Genomic DNA, 18,871 nt, shown 5'->3' on the forward strand with positions numbered 1-18,871 from the left:
AGTAAATGAAGGACTTGGTAAGATAATAAAGAAGTATTGCCCAAGACAAACAACTCTACGCATTTAGGTGTCAGCCAGAATATTGATATGCAAAATTTCAAAAAATCAAAAATATTATCTACGTACTACATGTACCTAATTCATTTTGAAGAAGAAACGAAAAAACACGAGAAAAGAAGATGCTCATAGCTCATAAGCGAAAAGATTGCCAAAGGCTTCTTCTTCTTCTTTCTGGCGTTACGTTCCAACTGGGACAGAGCCTGCTTCTCAGATTAGTGTTCTTATGAGCACGTCCACAGTTATTAACTGAAAGCTTTCTTTGCAGATTGACCATTTTTGCATATGTATATCCATTTTGCATGTGTGTGTGGCAGGTACGAAGATACTCTATGCCCTGGGAATCGAGAAAATTTCCTTTATGAAAAGATCCTTGACCAGCGGGATTTGAACCCACGATCCTCAGTATGGTCATGCTGAATAGCTGCACGTAAACCGCTACGGCTATCTGTCAAAGGCTACGAACCATGAATAACGAAGAAATAGAATAATCGTTTTCTGAACCAAGCGACAAATAGGTACTTCTGGTTCATCGTTCATTTTACCGGCAATAAACGATGAGCAATAACAATTCTAAACGGACAGCTCGCGATAGGCACGATGAATCATTCTGTTCTGCGATATAGGCTAGATCATACAATGTTTTGTTGCCAAAAAATTAGACCAATCAGTTACGACCCATCGTTAGGGCTTAATGCGGAGGTTCCGATCGTTTCATTCACTCTAATGGATCGTACGTCGCACTACAGACATACTAGATATATCTATCTATAGGATTGGTGCAGAGCTCCGCATATTGAAACGTTATTGTCTCAAGTACCGAGGAGATGTATACAGCGAGCGTAGGTATTCCAAACAGTGCGGTGCACTTGTCGACAAGTTTGCCATAGTGAAATATGAAGGTTTTCAATTTTAGGTTGGTCTGAACTGAATTATAATGGATGATTTGAATTTTGCATCTTTGTTGAGCCGTCAAATACAAAATGTGCACGGATGTAGGGCTGTCAGAGCAACTAAATGGAACGTTTATTTAATCTCATTCAAGTTCGATTCTGCCTGCCGGTTGTGTAGGTCGTGTGGTGTTATGCGCTTTCGTGGGATTACAATTCAGATGGAACAGAAAGTGCTCTCCGCTTGGTATTGCATCAGATAAATTTGACTCGTAGCAAAAAATATTTTGAGAAATGCGAGGGTATTTGAAATTTCTTAACTTATGGACTTTTTCGTTGTTGTCAGTCCTCTACCGACTGAGCTAAGGGCGTCTCCCGTATTAAATGCCATTAATATCCATTTCGGTCTGACGCGATCAGCCTGATGTGTGTAGGTGTCAATTTGATTAGCTATTTTCTGGACGGAATTTTTGACGAAACAAATGCATAAGGTTTGAAATAAATGCGCTTTGCTTCCAATAAATTCATACAATGTTCACTGCATTGCTATTTTATACATTCCATTTTAGGAGACACAATTAAATTTTGATCCAACCCCATTTATCTTGTGAAACTCACCAAGGTCGGAAGCCACTCAAGATCAACAACCTATGGCAATCATTGATTAATTCTCCACAATTAATCATCGTCCGGGTCTTGCGTGAAAACACAAAGAAAATCCACCCAAGCAGGAAAAAGTATCTCCACAATCTTCGAGCCGAACAAAATTTTTGCATCCGACCTCTGCGGATCAAATCAGAGCTCGCCCGCTCATTTCAACAACGAAACTCGCTGAAACACATTTTCCTCATCGCAACGCACATTCTCTTGCGGTATAATCACAGACAAACGGACGTAACAATCACGAAATTTCCTTAGATCACTCTTTTAACGATCATTTCAAATTTCCTTATGTTTCATATTTCTCAACCAGAGGCGCGAGCGTCGTTTTACTTCGTGATTGACGTTCCACACTAGCGCCTTCTGCTGGCCTTGATAAAAATTGTTCTGATTGTTACGTCTGTATGTCGATAGTATAACTCCCATGTTTCGAGTGTCCCAACTGACTTGATGATAAGCTTTTCTCACCGCGGGTGGTGCTCGCACATAATTACCGTAATTTCGGGTGAAATCGATAATTTTTCATGCTTTCTTAGTAGATCCCATTTATTTAGTTTGTTTTCAAAACAACTCTACATACATATGTGATTTGGGCTTCCTAAAATCACAATAAAACAACATTTCTCGAAAACTTATTCTAACAGACTCAAGTCAAAAAAGTATACAAACTTACTTTATCGATTCTACGTGTTTCGCAGACGAAATTCTACACGTTGCGCTCTGAAACAACTCGATTTTTCACTTTTAAAACGTTTAATTTCCGGATTTACAAAACGACGAAAGTAAGATTCTCAACTTTCGCAACATAACCACTACTTTCGCCGCCCCGCTGTATGGAGAGACAAAGTGACTTAACCACGAATCAAAACAAAACACTACTTGAGCCGATTTTACACTGGTAGTAAAACGTCGAAAGTAACTGAATAAATGGGCTTATCATTTTGTAATATTTTTTTTTGTGGGAAATTACAGGAACTCCCTAGTTTTTGAACGCGAGCTTAATGTATGCAAAATTTAAGCGATGTACACGGCGAAAAAAAATTAAAAAGTTGATTAATTTTAAAACAGTTTTAAAAGACAGGTTGTGATTCTTCTGAATTAATTTTCTCAAAACCATATGAAAGTTACTTACGTCGATTTGAAAAAGTAATCGAGATTTACGGAGAAAATGAATAATCAAACTTCAAAAATATCTTGTAAAACGCATATATGTAGGCAATTTGACAAAAGTTTCATAACATCTAACAGGCATTTGATTATTTCAACAAAATGAGCAATTTGGAACGAATTTTGATTGTGAAATCATAAACATTCTCACTAACTTTCAGGCTGTAATCATGTTCAAATCATTGTTCAATACTACAAGTTTATGGATGTCTGTCAACACCACTGCGGAGATGATTCAGAAAGTATGCAAGTAAAATTGTATGACACGGTTATCAATTTCACCCTAATTGACGGTAGGTACTAAGCACAGGTTCTAAGTCAAAAAATTTCAATTTCGCCAGACATGTTCGAGACTGTAGTAGCAGCAGTTCCCCTCGCACCATGTGCGCACTATAAATCTTGAGTATACGTGACGTGAGATGTTTGCAACGATGATGATGATGTGCGATGTAGTGGGGGCGCACAGTGTTCTCGATCCGTACGAAACCAATGGCGCTGATCGCGGTTCAAGCATGGTACAAAGTAAATTCGTACGAAAGCAGTTTGATGGAGAAGTACCCGAATACAAATTTACAATTAATTCGACCCAAAATCTGTCACATGCGTCTACTGAGTACACGCACCTTGAAAAGAGCTCGCTTTTCATACACAGCTCGATCGAGGTAGTGCTGGCGATGGCTGAATGCGTAAACCGCTATTGAGTTATTGGTTGAATTAATACATATAGGCGATTTCCTGTGGAATAACCAATAAAAAGACGCGATTTTTCAACAAATTAATATAACTTTTCCACTTCAATGATCTATCTTAGGCATCTGCGCCCTATTAAAAACTATAACCATGTGAAAAACCAGCTTAAGAACTAAAAGACTGTAGATTTCTTCCAATACTATATTAAAATTGTTTAAGAAAATAACAAATTTCGCAGAAATAAAAACACAAATGAAAACATAATTTAGTAATATACCATTTAATTCTTAATTGACTTGAAGTCGGGTCTAGTACACTACAATGAAAACAGCCTACAGTTGAGGTCGAAATACGCGTATCTGCCAAAGGATAAAAACCCTTGTGGAATTGAATGGTATAGTACTAAATTCGTGTTTTAGGCTAATGTTTTTTTTGCTATGTAGCTTGACTGACAGAAGTTAACAAAACAAGTTCATAGAACAAACAAAAGTAGTTTTGTAAAAATAAGCCATTGTTCAAAGGACGAAATCTTTACTACTATAGAAGTTTAAAACTCTTTTGCTACTGTTAGCAAAAATATCCAGTAATTTGGGAGACAAATTATACGAAACACAAATTCTAGTTTTTACACAACAAATGCATTTGTCGATTTTCTGTGTATTGTAGAACAATACACAAATTGCATACAATATATTATAAATTTCATTGGAAACTGAACTCCATATAAGTTCGGAATCACGAATAAAAGTGCGGGATTACGTCGGATCGGTTTAGATTGTGAACCGTTTCACCGATTCGTTCAACTATCAGTTAAAATTTGACATTTTGATAGTTGTTTCCCCTCAAATGGTAAAATTGAACTTCGCGGTCGAACCATTTGAGCTTTAACAGTCGAGTAGTTATTTCAAAACAAAGTTGACAGATGGTTAGTTATTCTCAAATTCACGGGAGCAGAAAATAACTTTCGAATTGTCAAATTTAACCATGCTCCAGAGCAGGGTTATTTTTAACCGGAGAATAACTATCGAGCTGTTAAAATTTAACTAAAAGTTAAATAAATTGATGAAACGGTTCACAGCCTTAGTGTCTTCTTCGCACTTATTTGTCATCTCATGCTGAATAAGTGCGGTGGAGACGCCAGATCGATTCGACGTAATTCCGCAGTTTTATTCGCAATCTCGAACTAATAATGTGCGCAAAACTCAATATCTTATTGTTTTTTCAAAGCTATGTATGAGAAAATTTCAAATTTTGGAATGTTGCGATACTTGACAATGGGTTACATGCATGCCCTGATTCGCTACTCGCCACATAGTAACACACATGCGCTAGTGTCTAAGCACGAAAAATCGCTAAAATGTAACGCGAAAAATACTTGTATGACGAAATGCATCTAAAGAATTATTTCTCAAAATTGAGAACTATTTTCGAAAAAATATTTGGTGCCGGTTGTACGTGATGAAAATGACTATCACGCCTACCAAATATTTTTTCGATTAATGCTTTCATTTACGAGAAATTGGAAGTTAGATGCCTTTCCCCATACAAAATGAAACGAGAAAACTTCTGCTGATCAACTGTGGACAAGAGCAAAGCAGGTAATCCATTCATTTTTTTTTTTTTTTTGTTAAAACCTCATATACCGTACCATGAATTGTTCAAAACAATATATTATAATGTAATTCTATCATTATCTTACAATATACTGTATTGTATTTCCAATGTTTTGAATGGAAATTTGCTATATTATTTTCGTATTTTTTCATCCGGGACACTAAAAACTTTTAAGTCGTTATTCACTAAAGCGGATTTTTGTCATTTACACTTCTTAGCTTCTAATCCTTATAATGAAATACAATAATCTTATGGTAGTTCCTCATAGAACAACTTAGAAATTCCGTTAAGAAATTTTCCGAATGATTTCCAAATATTACTAATGGATCATTTCATGGACTCGATCAGAAATTTTGATAAAGACAGCGCACACTGGTCCAGGAAGCTAATTTAGGCGGACATGAGGTTTGCGTCAAGATTTATTGATTTTAGAGCCATAGTTTATTTTGAGAATTTGTTCAGAATTTTCAGTACTACAAAATGTACGGAACAAAAATTTTTTTACGGTGATCGCAAGAGTGACGCATACGCCAACTTTTTTATTTTAACGAATCGTAAGTTGGTATGTTCAGCAAAGTTGTAGCAAATGATCATAGAAACAACTTTGCCCAACAAACTTTTTCTCGGTTTTGCTTCAGAGCCGAGATAATTAAGTATTTTTAATAAAAAATCGTTTTTTGCTCTTAAGTGTTTTTTTTTTAATTTTATTGGCCTACTATGTTCTACAAAGTTTTTATACTTATCATTTGCTACAACTTTGCTGAACATACCAAAGTTGTATTTCTTATGGTTTTCATGTTATTTGAGTTTTTCATCTTAAAATTAGCTGTTTTGTATGCCTTGTATCTCAACTATGAGCACCTCAAAAAAATATATCTTTCCACCAAATGATTTTGCAGTCTTTCAAGTACCTATGAGCAAAATTTGGAGAAGATGATATTTTTCTATCTCGTTTAAAATCGATTTTACTAATAGACGATATGAGATAAATCCATATTTATTGAATATTCATACATGTTCAACTCATAAAAGTCATGGCTACCTAAGCATATCAAACCAAAAGTAAAACGTGTATTTATATAGGAATATAAAGTACATCGTTTTTCAGTTGTTTTCGATTAACTTGGAAGCTTCTGCAAGAAATTTATCGTCTTTTCCTCTACCTGTATTTAATCTATTCCTAAGCAAGATCACCGGGTTGGAAGTCAACATAAGCCGTAGAAAATACATATACAAAATTTACAGTCCGATTGAATTCTGTGGCATGATTTTCCCAGAATCTTCTGATGGATTCCACGTTTCATGTTTTTCTTTGGTAATGCGCCATGCCGGACAACACCACTTCCGTGCAATAGTTGTAGACGTATCAGTAAGTGTAACAGCATTCTAAAGGATCGCCACGAAAAGCCCTCGAAGGAAGGTTAGGGCTGAGACTGTACGAACCTCTTTCAGCTGGTAGGAACTCAAATGGTTGTAACACGGCATGCCGCTTTTTACGGGAAGTAGATATTGTGTATTTCTTTCACTACTGAACTGCGAAGTGCGGCCTCATAAGTCCGAAAGTGTGAATAAAAGTGAGGGATTGCATTGAGTCCTGTTGGTGTCTTCAGAGCACTTATTCTTCGATTTACGAAGAATAAGTCCCCCGAACACACCTACCCGATTTGATTCAATTGCGCACTTTTGTTAGCGTTTCCGCACTTGTAATAACTTCTTTTCACGGATCTCAATCATTTTAAAAGTGGTCAACTTTAATCGGAAGATTAACGAGGAGGCATTTGAACAGTTTTTGTCAAAAACGTACTGTTAGTATCGCCAGTTCTACGATTGGTATGTACTCTCTCCAACGGTGCAAAAACTACTTTCGCATGGAGTGATGTTGTCCGGCATGCCGCCGAGGAAGCATAAAAAATGCGGAATAAATCCATCAGAAGATTCTGGGAAAATCATGCCACAGAATTCAATCGGACTGTAAATTTTGTATAAGTATTTTATAAGGCTTATGTTGACTTCCAACCCGGTGATCTTGCTTAGGAATAGATTAAATACATGTAGAGGAAAAGACGATAAATTTCTTGCAGAAGCTTCCAAGTTAATCGAAAACAACTGAAAAACGATGTACTTTATATTCCTATATAAATACACGTTTTACTTTTGGTTTGATATGCTTAGGTAGCCATGACTTTTATGAGTTGAACATGTATGAATATTCAATAAATATGGATTTATCTCATATCGTCTATTAGTAAAATCGATTTTAAACGAGATAGAAAAATATCATCTTCTCCAAATTTTGCTCATAGGTACTTGAAAGACTGCAAAATCATTTGGTGGAAAGATATATTTTTTTGAGGTGCTCATAGTTGAGATACAAGGCATACAAAACAGCTAATTTTAAGATGAAAAACTCAAATAACATGAAAACCATAAGAAATACAACTTTGGTATGTTCAGCAAAGTTGTAGCAAATGATAAGTATAAAAACTTTGTAGAACATAGTAGGCCAATAAAATTTAAAAAAAAACACTTAAGAGCAAAAAACGATTTTTTATTAAAAATACTTAATTATCTCGGCTCTGAAGCAAAACCGAGAAAAAGTTTGTTCGGCAAAGTTGTTTCTATGATCATTTGCTACAACTTTGCTGAACATACCAACTTACGATTCGTTAAAATAAAAAAGTTGGCGTATGCGTCACTCTTGCGATCACCGTAAAAAAATTTTTGTTCCGTACATTATGTAGTACTAACAATTCTGAACATATTCTCGGAATAAACTATTGCTCTAAAATCAATAAATCTTGACGAAAACCTCATGTCCGCCTAAATTAGCTTCCTGGACCAGTGTGCAGCGTTTCTTCAAGATCTGCTGTCAAGCATTTTTTCAAGTAATTATTCCTTCTTCATTTCCTCCAAGCATTACTACAGGGTTTTTTTTTTTCAAGAATTTGCTTATAATGTTTCAAAAATTATTTCTGGCGTTCTCCGCAAAAAGCTGATAAGAATTTCTTAAGAGAAATCTGTTCAATATTTTGGAAGTTGAACTTTTCCGAATTCTTTTAGTAATTACTTGAGGCGAAAAGCCACATAAATAAAGATAAATAATAACTATAATAGTACATAAAATAATTGTTACTCTGATTCCATCAGATATTTTTCCAAGCGATTCTAAATCCTAGCTTAGATTTTTCCAAAAATTCCATCTTTGTTTTTTTAGAAGAATCATAAAGAAGTTTCTCAAGGAATATTTACAGAGATTTCGGATTTTTTTTTTATTTTCAAACACAATCTAGGAACTTCAAATTCAGAAATTCAAATAAAAATAAAAATTGAGTGCCAGGGTTCTTTTTAAGAATCAATCCAGCAATTGCCATTAGATTTTTTGTTATGTTTTTGTTTTTAGGCTACTACAATAAATTCTGGTGGAAATTTTTATTTCTTTTAGAACTCCTTAAAAGTTCTTCTTCTTCTTTCTGGCGTTACGTCCCAACTGCGACAAAGCCTGCTTCTCAGATTAGTGTTCTTATTAGCACTTTCACAGTTAGTAACTGTGAGCTTTCTTTGCCGATTGACTATTTTTGCATGTGTATATCGTGTGGCAGGTACGAAGATACTCTATGCCCTGGGAATCGAGAAAATTTCCAACCTGAAAAGTCCCTCGACCAGCGGGATTCGAACCCACGACACTCAGCATGGTCATGCTGAATAGCTGCGCGTTTACCGCTACGGCTATCTGGGCCCACCTCCGTAAAAATTAGTTTAGAAATAAAAAGCAGTGAGGAATTTAAGTCACTGTCTGTAGAATTTAGTAAAGTTAGCAAATCAGTGCTGGGAATGGTAATAGTAATAGTTTATATTAACACATATATTGATCTTTTCGGTAATCCAGTCCGCATGGTTATTAAATTATTTAACTCATTACGCGTGGAAAAGATGGATAAGTTACGGGTGAAATTATGAAAATAAAATTCCACGTGCTCGGCTGGGATTCGAATCCAGGACTCTTGTATGCTAGACGAGCGCTTTACCAGCTAAGCTACCGAGCCACTTGACAAACTATAAATAACCTAAGTTTTGTGTAAAATTTAAATCATTTCCCAATTTCAAATTTCAAAGGGTTGTTCACACTTAAATTATTTTTTGCAATTTCTCATCGTAATAGGCTGTTTTTCATCACGCCAATCTGTCATGAAACGGCCTACTTTCCTACACTGAAGTATGCAGTGCGGGAATAGTCATTACCTAACTGAAACCAGTGCTGTAATGGTTCATTACGCAACGCTTTCTCATTACGCAACTGTTTTGAGTTGCGTAATGACTCATTACCCAACTATTTTCAGAAATTGCAAAATGATGGTGCAAGCAGCCAGATGTTATTTCTGATACCCTCCAGTAGTGTTCTACGAAATTGCAAAAAATGTTGTACGCAACTCGTTGCAGAACTCGATTTTTTCAGCACTCGTCGTAGTTATCCAACTCGGCAAGCCTCGTTGGACAAATGTACGACTCGTGCTGTAAAAATCGTCATTCTGCAACTTGTTACGTAAACTACTATTACGGATTCCTGTGAAATCTCAATAGCTGAACAGTTCGGTAAAATAAATTACCGGAATACGGTCAATTTTCACAGTATTCAGTTCTTGAATGCATCTTTAAGAAAGTTTAAGTGATCTAGGAGAATTGATTGTGCTACTTTTCCCAGAATGTCGAATGTAATTTCTCCGAGAGTGATGTAGCTCAAAAATGTACCAGAATAGTATTCAGTGACATTGTGGCAAACTATCAAGAATGATAAGCAATCAAAAGAAGGAGATGTTTGGTCATTCTCGACTAAACATGTGACTGAACATCTTTGGCAATAGATGCCGATGACGGTGAAACTCGAAAAAATCGCGAATCGAATAAAGAAGGGTGTATATGAGATGACCGATTTATTTAGCATCCTGAAATGGGTGAAATTATAACAATTATGAGTGCCAAGCCCTTTTTTGGAAAATGTGCTATTCAGGAATACGAGGTATTTGGGGAACGGGTGTTCGGGAAAACGACATTCAGCCCAAGAAACAATGTTTGCCTCAATGTTCAAGGATCCGTCATCGTAATCATCGTCATTATCCAAACTTCAACAGCAGTTTTTCTGTTCAAAACTGTAATTTATTAAAAAATAAATGTATTCACTGTGTTTCGGTTGGAGAATAGAATACAGTGAACACTTTTTTAGTAAACTTTCATGATTTTGAACGAAAAAACTGCTTTTGAAAATCTTCAGATTGATGACGAATCCTGTCCCCTTAAGAATATTTGCTCAATTGACTAAGTTAAACGATTTTTTTTATTCAAACCTTATTCGCCCAGAAATAGAGAATCTATTCAACTACAACTGCCTACAAATGCTGCCTATGAAAAATTTGTTTACTAAAACAACCTACATTGAAATTTTTGACTTAAGAAAAAAATCAATTCTTATCGAGACCCTTTCTTGTGGTATCTTGGAACTTAAAGAGTAATGAATGTTTTTATCAAAATCCTTCGACGTGGTGAGTTCAAGTACATTGTATCTTAGATGTTCCACGAGAATTTTTGATTAAAATTGTATTTGGCTTTGCTAGTAACCATAAAAAATAAATAAATTCCAAAAAAAATCTAATTTTTCTCTCCACATAAGATAACTTCACCGAAATCATAGTTTTTCGCGTATTTTCAATATAAATAAAAATAACTCATTTCAGATCTACTTATATCAAATATTTTTATTTTGGGTAAGCAATAAAAATTTTGGATTTATAAATGTTTTAACTTAAATATAAGGACTTGGTTTTGACTTTTTATGAATCGACCATAGCTGAAATTGGATTTTTAGTTTCTATTCAAATTTTATTGACTTAAGTTTATAATTTCCATAAAAATAAGTGATAGTTTGATCATTAATTGTATCGGCAATGATAATAGTTTTTTATGCAACAAGTTGCAAAATAATGATTTTTTCAGCAATAGTCGTACATTTTTTTTTTTTTTTTTTGTATCTTTATTAACGAGATTTTTAGCCCTAGGCTAGTTCATCTCGGGACCAACGGCTTCTCTTCCCTTCCGAAGGAAGTCGTCACTGATTTTTTCAGTGACTATCTCGGGGATGGGATTCGATCCCTGGTCTTCGGCGTGAGAGGCGTGCGTTCTAACCACTACACCAGGTCCGTCCCCTAGTCGTACATTTATCCAACGAGGCTTTCCAAGTTGGATAAATACGACGAGTGCTGAAAAAATCGAGTTTTGCAACGAGTTACATACAACATTTTTTGCAATTACGAAAAAGCCGTTACAGTTGGATTATTTCTGGGAGAATAAACATATTTCAAGGAAACCCACATAGGCATTCATTCAAACTAAATTATCAATAACCGTTGTTTTAACTTTTGTTCAACCAGCTATTGGAATAAAGCCCATAATTGTTTCTTGGTGGGAACCGACATGCGATACCGAACCGAAAAGTAGCACATGCGAGTATTTAGAGTACTAGAGTGAATGCTGGTGTTACTACTGTAGAACACAAGAAGTGAACCCTAAATGGACTTTACCAAGTGTTGGATGAACAAATAATGCAATGAAAATGCCTCAGATCGTCCCAAATTGGGAATAGTTTTAGTTGATAACTGTAAAAGTGTTCTTAACACTTCAGTCGTCGCGCTGTTGTATTTTGTACAACACTGCTGAAAAAACTTCGCTTTACGATCACAACAGCAGCGTGGTGGTTCTGACGATGGCCAACCACGCGACGACTGAAAGGTTAAAACACTGCGCTGAAAAAAAGGGTATCCTCTTCTTAGCAAAACTATCAATATGTACAGGTTTATAATTGTACATTCTATAGTGAGAGACGGTGGGCCATACCCCGAACCACACTGCTTTTCTCGCACTTTTTTGCGGTGTGCGGCAATGGTACCGACGATCTCCGCATCTTCGTATAAAGTAATTGAAATTGAACAATAAAAGTAAATTATATCACTCATGGAATCATTAGTTGCTTGGTCAATTGTCGCCACTCTATACTTAGTTGGAGAGTCAACGACGAAACGGCAATCGGTATACTTGTAAAAAAAACATCCACACAGCTGTTCAGATACATACGTTTCGATTGGAGCTCGATTGAAGCTTTAGCTGATTGATTTAGTGAGCAGAGTTTTTCTCGTCGATTTTCTCACGCAGGATTGGGTTCTACTCTGGAGTACGATAATCGATAACTAGGTTTGAAATCGCGCACGTAAAAAGGTTGGCATGTGTTTCGAAAGCGGCACAAGGGTATTCGCGAGAGGCGCGCGCGCGAGAAAAACGGTCGGTAAGTAAGCCTGACTAGCGGATGTCGCGATCTTAACGCTGAGAATACCACCGAGAGACTGAAATCCGGGACGCGATCGTATCTCGTCGGTCGGTTGGTGCAATTTGACTACCCTACTTTAGTGCCTGTGTGTAAGGGCAATGAGTACTGGGATAAATATTCATTTCGTAGTATTGAATATTTTTTACGATTTGCGATATACGCGCGGATAACAATTCGTATTGTAAACATGCGTTTGTCATACATCTGTTGTAGGTCAGGTTTTTCTCTACTCGTAATTTGTCAATTTACGCCGTTTTTAACCGATCATGCTACTAGTTGTTATTTATATTAAACAAGATATTGTGGGTTGCTTACTAAGAGGATTTCCATACAATTTCTTAAAGAATTTTGGTCTATAGCTAGCAAGGCATCGTCAGTTGGGAGTTCCAATGATGGTATTTTATGGCAAAGAACGAACGTTTCTGTAATTATTAACAATATGAATAAAAAAAAGCATGATAAACATCTACACACTTCTTGTTCATGCTAAGAATGATTCATTATTTATGAATGTATTACAAAATGTTCGACTGTTTTTTATATTAGTTGAATTTCTAAGTAAAATTATGGCATAATCCAAAACACATTTATTTGAGAAAATCGAAAATCACTATCACCAAAGTTTCTTGAAATATACTTTAAGATATGCTTATTCAAGTAGCGGGAAAAATTTTTGATTTTCCTTGCGCCATTTTGAAATGTTACGCTTGGAAAAGTGGATGAAAAAACTACAAAAACGCTTATATATTTTAATATGAAAATTTTAGAGGTGTGACGTCTTCAGAGAAAATGTGTATTTTACTTACATCTAAAACTCTTTAGAACAAAGTAGGCCTGAAAAATTGATATTTTCGTTGGTATTGAGGAAAAACCGATTTTTCGCCATAAAGTTCTAAAGTCACCTATATCTCTAAAACTAGCAGATATAGATAAAATGATATTCTACAAAGTTTCCATATCTCCAATAATCTTTAATATTCTAGAACATTTTGTTGCGCTATCTCTTGAAACAAAAAAGTTTGAGAGCGAATTTCGAAAGCTATGAAATTTGGCGCTTAGGACACTTTTGCGTATAACGCGCCTTGACCAGACAAACAAATGTTCAGAAGACACCAGAACCCTATCTGTTATATTTTTCAAGTTATTAATTTATTCCATTCAATTTCGATCCGTGGACCAATGTGCAGTGGTATCATGTCCTCACAAAGAAAAAAAGTGATGACCCAAAGACAATAGTTTATATGGAAATTACTATAAAGAAATTTTGAAAAATGTTCCGAACACATTTGTACTCAAATATAGGTTCAAATTTAATATCTCATAGTGAAAACTCGTTTTTCATACCTTAATAAAGAAAGTTCCTGGAGAAACAATTCGTTCTGAGCTAATTTTGTTCGGGATTTTTGCGGAACTATATAGGGGTAAATTGCCATATGGAGCCAAATAACACCTAACAAATTAATGAATATCTCTTCACCCATTCGTTGTATTGAAATGTTCTCTTCAGCAACATTCTTTATTAAGCTTTGAAGAATAAGTTTTCACTATGCGATGTTAAGTTTAAACTGACATTACAGTACTAACATGTTACGAACATTTTTCAAAATTTCTCTATAGTAATTTCCATAAAAACCTTTATTGTCTTTGGGCCACCATCGAAAAAGCTGAAAATTTCACAGAATACTATTTTTTCGTAAGGATGGTATAGAAAGTACGGGTGATTGGATTTTCAAACTTGTTTGAATTTTGAACCGCCTTGCTGCACACGTAATTGATGATTTTTTCCCTTGCGTTTGGTGCAAAAAATATCTCAACCTCCTTACAACTCTAACATAATGCACATGTCCTGTTTCCGGTGTTTGGAACCTCAAGATTTTCTTCAATGCTTTCAGGTCGGATGCGTCATATTGACCCAGCTTCTGTATAGGCAGTATATAGGATTTCTTCGGCAGAGTTATGCATTCAGTTGTTACCTGAAAGCAGAAATATGAACAAGCAAATTAAAATTCCAAATATTCAACACATTTCCCAGCCTACAAATTTGTTCACATATCTCAGATTGTATCTCAATAAAGTAAACGCTTATTCGGTAAATACGGATTATATAAAATGCGAATTCCCTTTTTTGCATAAACATGGAGGGCATATGCGTACATCTTTGATAATTCATATCAATACGATTCCAGACAAGTTGATTTGGCGTTCACTATAACTCCGTGTATGACTGTATGTTGCATCTTATATCACTTAATTTTCACGAACATGGAAAACAAGAATACATGAAAAATCGCAGGACGAACCTTAAACTGCTGACTATCATATCACTAATCAGATATGCTACCACTAAGCCGTTCAGTAATTGTCTATATATTCAACATTTATTCAAACATAATTTAGACCATCGGCCTGTTTTCACATTTGCATCAGCTCATTATAGTTGATCATTGTTCATAATCAAACTTCAATATTTTTAGTACGTATCGATCTTAGCGGACTTCGTTACCGTTCGTCAAGTAAAATAGTTTTTTTTTTATTAAATTATTTTGTAAAAAATCGGGTAAAAAAGTTTGACCCTTTTCAAATGTTTAGCCTTTTATTGAGTTCTAAGGGAAAATGTAAACTGTATTCAGTATATTTTTCTGCATTCTGAGCGAATGCTGAACAAAGCCTACTATTTTTTGTACTCGTGATCATAAGTAATAATTTCACCAACAACTTTTCTTCGACAATTAAGGTGAAACATCTCGGAATTCAAAGATGGCTGGCAAAATGGCCGACTTGTGCCCCTATTCACGTTTTCAAAGGCACTAAACTAGAGAAATAGTTGACAAACGTTTCTGATCTTCTTATTCTAAGCTTTCTGCTAGTGTACAAAGTCAAAATTTAAAAGTGCACTGTTGTTGGATGCTTTTTTGCGAGATTTGTGCCTTTGAAGTTTTAGTGCAATCTTAGAAGTTGATTCCAAACTGTTTCACCTTAAGAAATAACACGTCATGCAATCCTGTTGAATAAATGCTGAACAAGCATCTCTTTATGCTCTTTGTATACCTGGTGGTTTAAAAGTTGAATAAACATTGGTAATTGTTGAAGAGATTCTCCATTTCTGGGCGAATAAGGCTTGAATAATGTGTATGTGTCAAATATAAGGTACCGCGGGGCAAGTGGGTAAATGGGGTAAGTGAAAATAATTGGTTTACTTCACTGAATATGTGAATCAACGTTTAAAACTCATGTGTAACCCTTTGAGGCCATTGAGAACATTACGTTAGGTAAGAGATTTGTGAGATTTTTCAGCCATTATTGCATAATAGAGCGAAAGATTGGTAACCTGTCAACTATCACTCCGTAACAAGTTGGCGGCGTGCAATCTTATTTTAATATTTTCAGCGGAAAAAAGTTGCGGAAAATAATTTTCTGTACCACTTCTAAGTTGTCCCTTCTGACAGTTTTAAACTGCAATAAAAAAAAAGTTTTGGAATTAATTCGACATAGACCAAAAAATAACTCAATTTAAACACCGTAAATTCTCCAATCACGTGGGGCAAGTGAAAAGTTTCTCATTAGAAAGTGCTGATAATTCAAGAAACAGTATACTCAAAGCGTTAAGAGCTATTATCATGGCCAAATCATGGAACTTCTCTAAAAAAAAGGTTTGGCAACCTATATATTTGGCAATATTACGATATTAATATGTTTACTTCGGACAGCCGATTCAAAGGAAGACGTTGATTGAAAAGTTCCAATATAAGAGAACGTACGGAAATCTCGTGGAATGTCTATGTAAAGCTAGTTCAAAACATAAAACATGAGATATGTATCCACATGAAAAAGTTTCTAAATTGAAGGTTATTGAAGGTTTCCTTTTGATTACTCCCGAAGAGTTATCCAACGTCATACCCGATTTTCTTAACAAATAACGAGCGGTGTAAACTCTACAGAGCAGAAATGCAATTGCTGTCCCATGATGTAATAACTAACATTGGAAATGTTGCAGTTATAATGTTGGCGAATCATTTCAACAAACATAACTAGGGAGTCGTGGGTTTGATCCCCACCGGAGCACGTGGTTTCTTTTCGCAGTTTCAATTTCAATTTGTACATTTGACACGTGTTTCGTCGTGTATATGTCAAATTCAAAGCGTCGAAACCTTATAACAGCTCGAATAATAGTTTTATTTTAATAGTTTTAAGTTGATTATTAAGCAACCAATAGTTTAATAAAACAGTTCTGAGAAACTTTTCTTAAGGCAAAAATTGTTTCTTGGGATATCATTCTATGACATCACGACTGTAATTGCATATTGCTAAATCGGGTCAGAACTTAACGGCACATTTGTGAGATTGAATGGCTGAAAAAAACAGTTTATAAACGCTTTCCCTTGTAAACTTATTCATTTTGTTGCTCCAGTGATAAAAACCAATGATTTTTTCTTCCATAACCGCAGATAGATTGTCAAATTATAAACTTGCGAGTGAATTTCTCTTCATAAACCTCGGATTTTACTTAAGCAGTGATCTCAAAAGTTCACTTTTGGTAGAATGAAACTATATCGCTGGAAGAGAACATAACGGTTACTAACAAAACTCGAATGCACTTTAAAACAAATAGAAAGTTCAGAAAAAGTTCGAGAGCAACTTTTTCCATACTTCATGGTAAACATTATTCTATTTAAGAAATTTAAATGAATTTTATGTGAACTGAAGTTTGATTAATTATTTGCCAAAACATGCCCTTTTATCTGAACTTTTGGTTGCTTGGACCGGTGCCTTTACAAGGTTTTACAAGGTAAAATTATTGTTTCGGAATTTAAACATTTAAGAATTTTTGCGGTCATTTCTCCTGACTTCGTTGGGTTTTCAACGTATTTGTGCATAACCAAACAAACATTTTAATGGAACAAGAGTTGAACAAATCATTCTGAAGCATACAATGTAATATGTTGTTATCAAAATGTTAATAAAATCTTAAATTTGTTATACCAAATTAGGATGATAGTGTTGTCTAATATAACACAGATCACCTAGATGCATGCATATGCTTATCGCTATAACAATTATGGGAGCCACAGTAATTAAAAAGAAGCGGCCATATACTCAGTGGAACAGACTTTACTTAACCTTTACTTAACCTCTATATACCCAGATAAAAAATACAATACAAAAACAATATTACGTATTGTAACGGTACCATTCAAAACATTGGAAGTACAATACAGTATGGACCAATGCACGAGTTCACAAATTTGACGTTTGAGTGGTGCCGAATTCACTGGTTTCCATGGTCACGTAAATAACACGGCACCGCTCAAACGTCAGATAGTGAACTCGTGCATCGGTCCATTGTAAAATGACAATACACAGTTTTAAACAGTTAACTGTATGGTATTTGAGATTTTTCCAAAATGATGTATGGGTTGTTAAGTATCGTAACAATACAAATATAGATATTTTTTCATACATTCATTTTAAAAAACAACACGATGTATTGTTCATGTATTGTCTTGAACAGCAATTTGTGTATTGTTGTACAATATCAAAACAATTCAACGAACTGTATTTCAATTGGCAGTGAAAAGTATTGAATTTGTATTTTGTATGGATTGTCCCTCAACTTACCGGATATTCGTGCCAACAGTAGCAAAAGAATTTTAACTCCTATGGAAGTAAAGATAGGACCATGGTTACATTAGTCGTTACAGCTAATGTCAAGTGACTTCTACAAAACTACTTGTTTTCACTTTTTGAATATTTTTCACTCAACATTTCTTGCTTTCTGAACTTGTTTTGTTTACTTCTTTCAGCCAAGCTTCATAAAAAAAGCAATAGTTGCTTTACGTGAAAACAAGAATTTGTCCACAATTGTAAGGTATTTATAAAACCAATAAAAAACAATACAGTGTTCTGTTACAATATATTATATTGTTTTTGAATTGTATATTCAAACAAAAATAGTGTTGCTTCGACATTCAATTACAATACGCTGCATCCGATACAATATACAATATAACGTACATTAATGGTTTATTCCATTCAAGGTTAACATCACCTCCCAACACTAGCGAAAAGATCTTGGACCGACCGAACCGAACTCAGTCACCTTCAGCATGACTTTGTTTTGGGGTCGCGGACTCTAACCACTCGGCTAAGGAAGGCCCCATATCTGTGCTTATTCGTCATCTCATGCTGAAAGTGCGTCGAAGACACCAAATCGATTCGACGTACACTCAGAAATAAAAAATAGTCACGGAATTACTAAAGTTTATGCATTAATGACTATTTTCTATCTGCCTAGCATAGCGATGCTTCAACCCAGGCGAATTGACAAACAGGAATAAAATTCCCTACAGAATGAAAGAAAATAGTCATTATTTACAAAATATTAGTAATTCTGTGACTACTCGTGTTTCTGAGTGTAGTCCCGCTC

The 18,871-nt window shown here is 35.1% G+C and overlaps 1 protein-coding gene across 2 annotated transcripts in view; it reads right to left on the reverse strand.

The window, feature by feature from the left end:
* The window catches only part of LOC5568606, a 71,517-nt gene extending 59,037 nt beyond the window's left edge, over positions 1–12,480 (reverse strand). For both annotated transcript variants that reach the window (XM_001652386.2, XM_021847095.1), the window contains exon 1: positions 12,198–12,480. The gene's annotated coding sequence lies outside the window, so the exon portion shown is untranslated. The remainder of the gene's footprint in view (positions 1–12,197) is intronic.
* Between the last annotated feature and the right edge of the window lie 6,391 nt (positions 12,481–18,871).

The sequence above is a fragment of the Aedes aegypti genome, chromosome 2 (assembly GCF_002204515.2).
Source record: "Aedes aegypti strain LVP_AGWG chromosome 2, AaegL5.0 Primary Assembly, whole genome shotgun sequence".
NCBI lineage: Eukaryota > Metazoa > Arthropoda > Insecta > Diptera > Culicidae > Aedes > Aedes aegypti.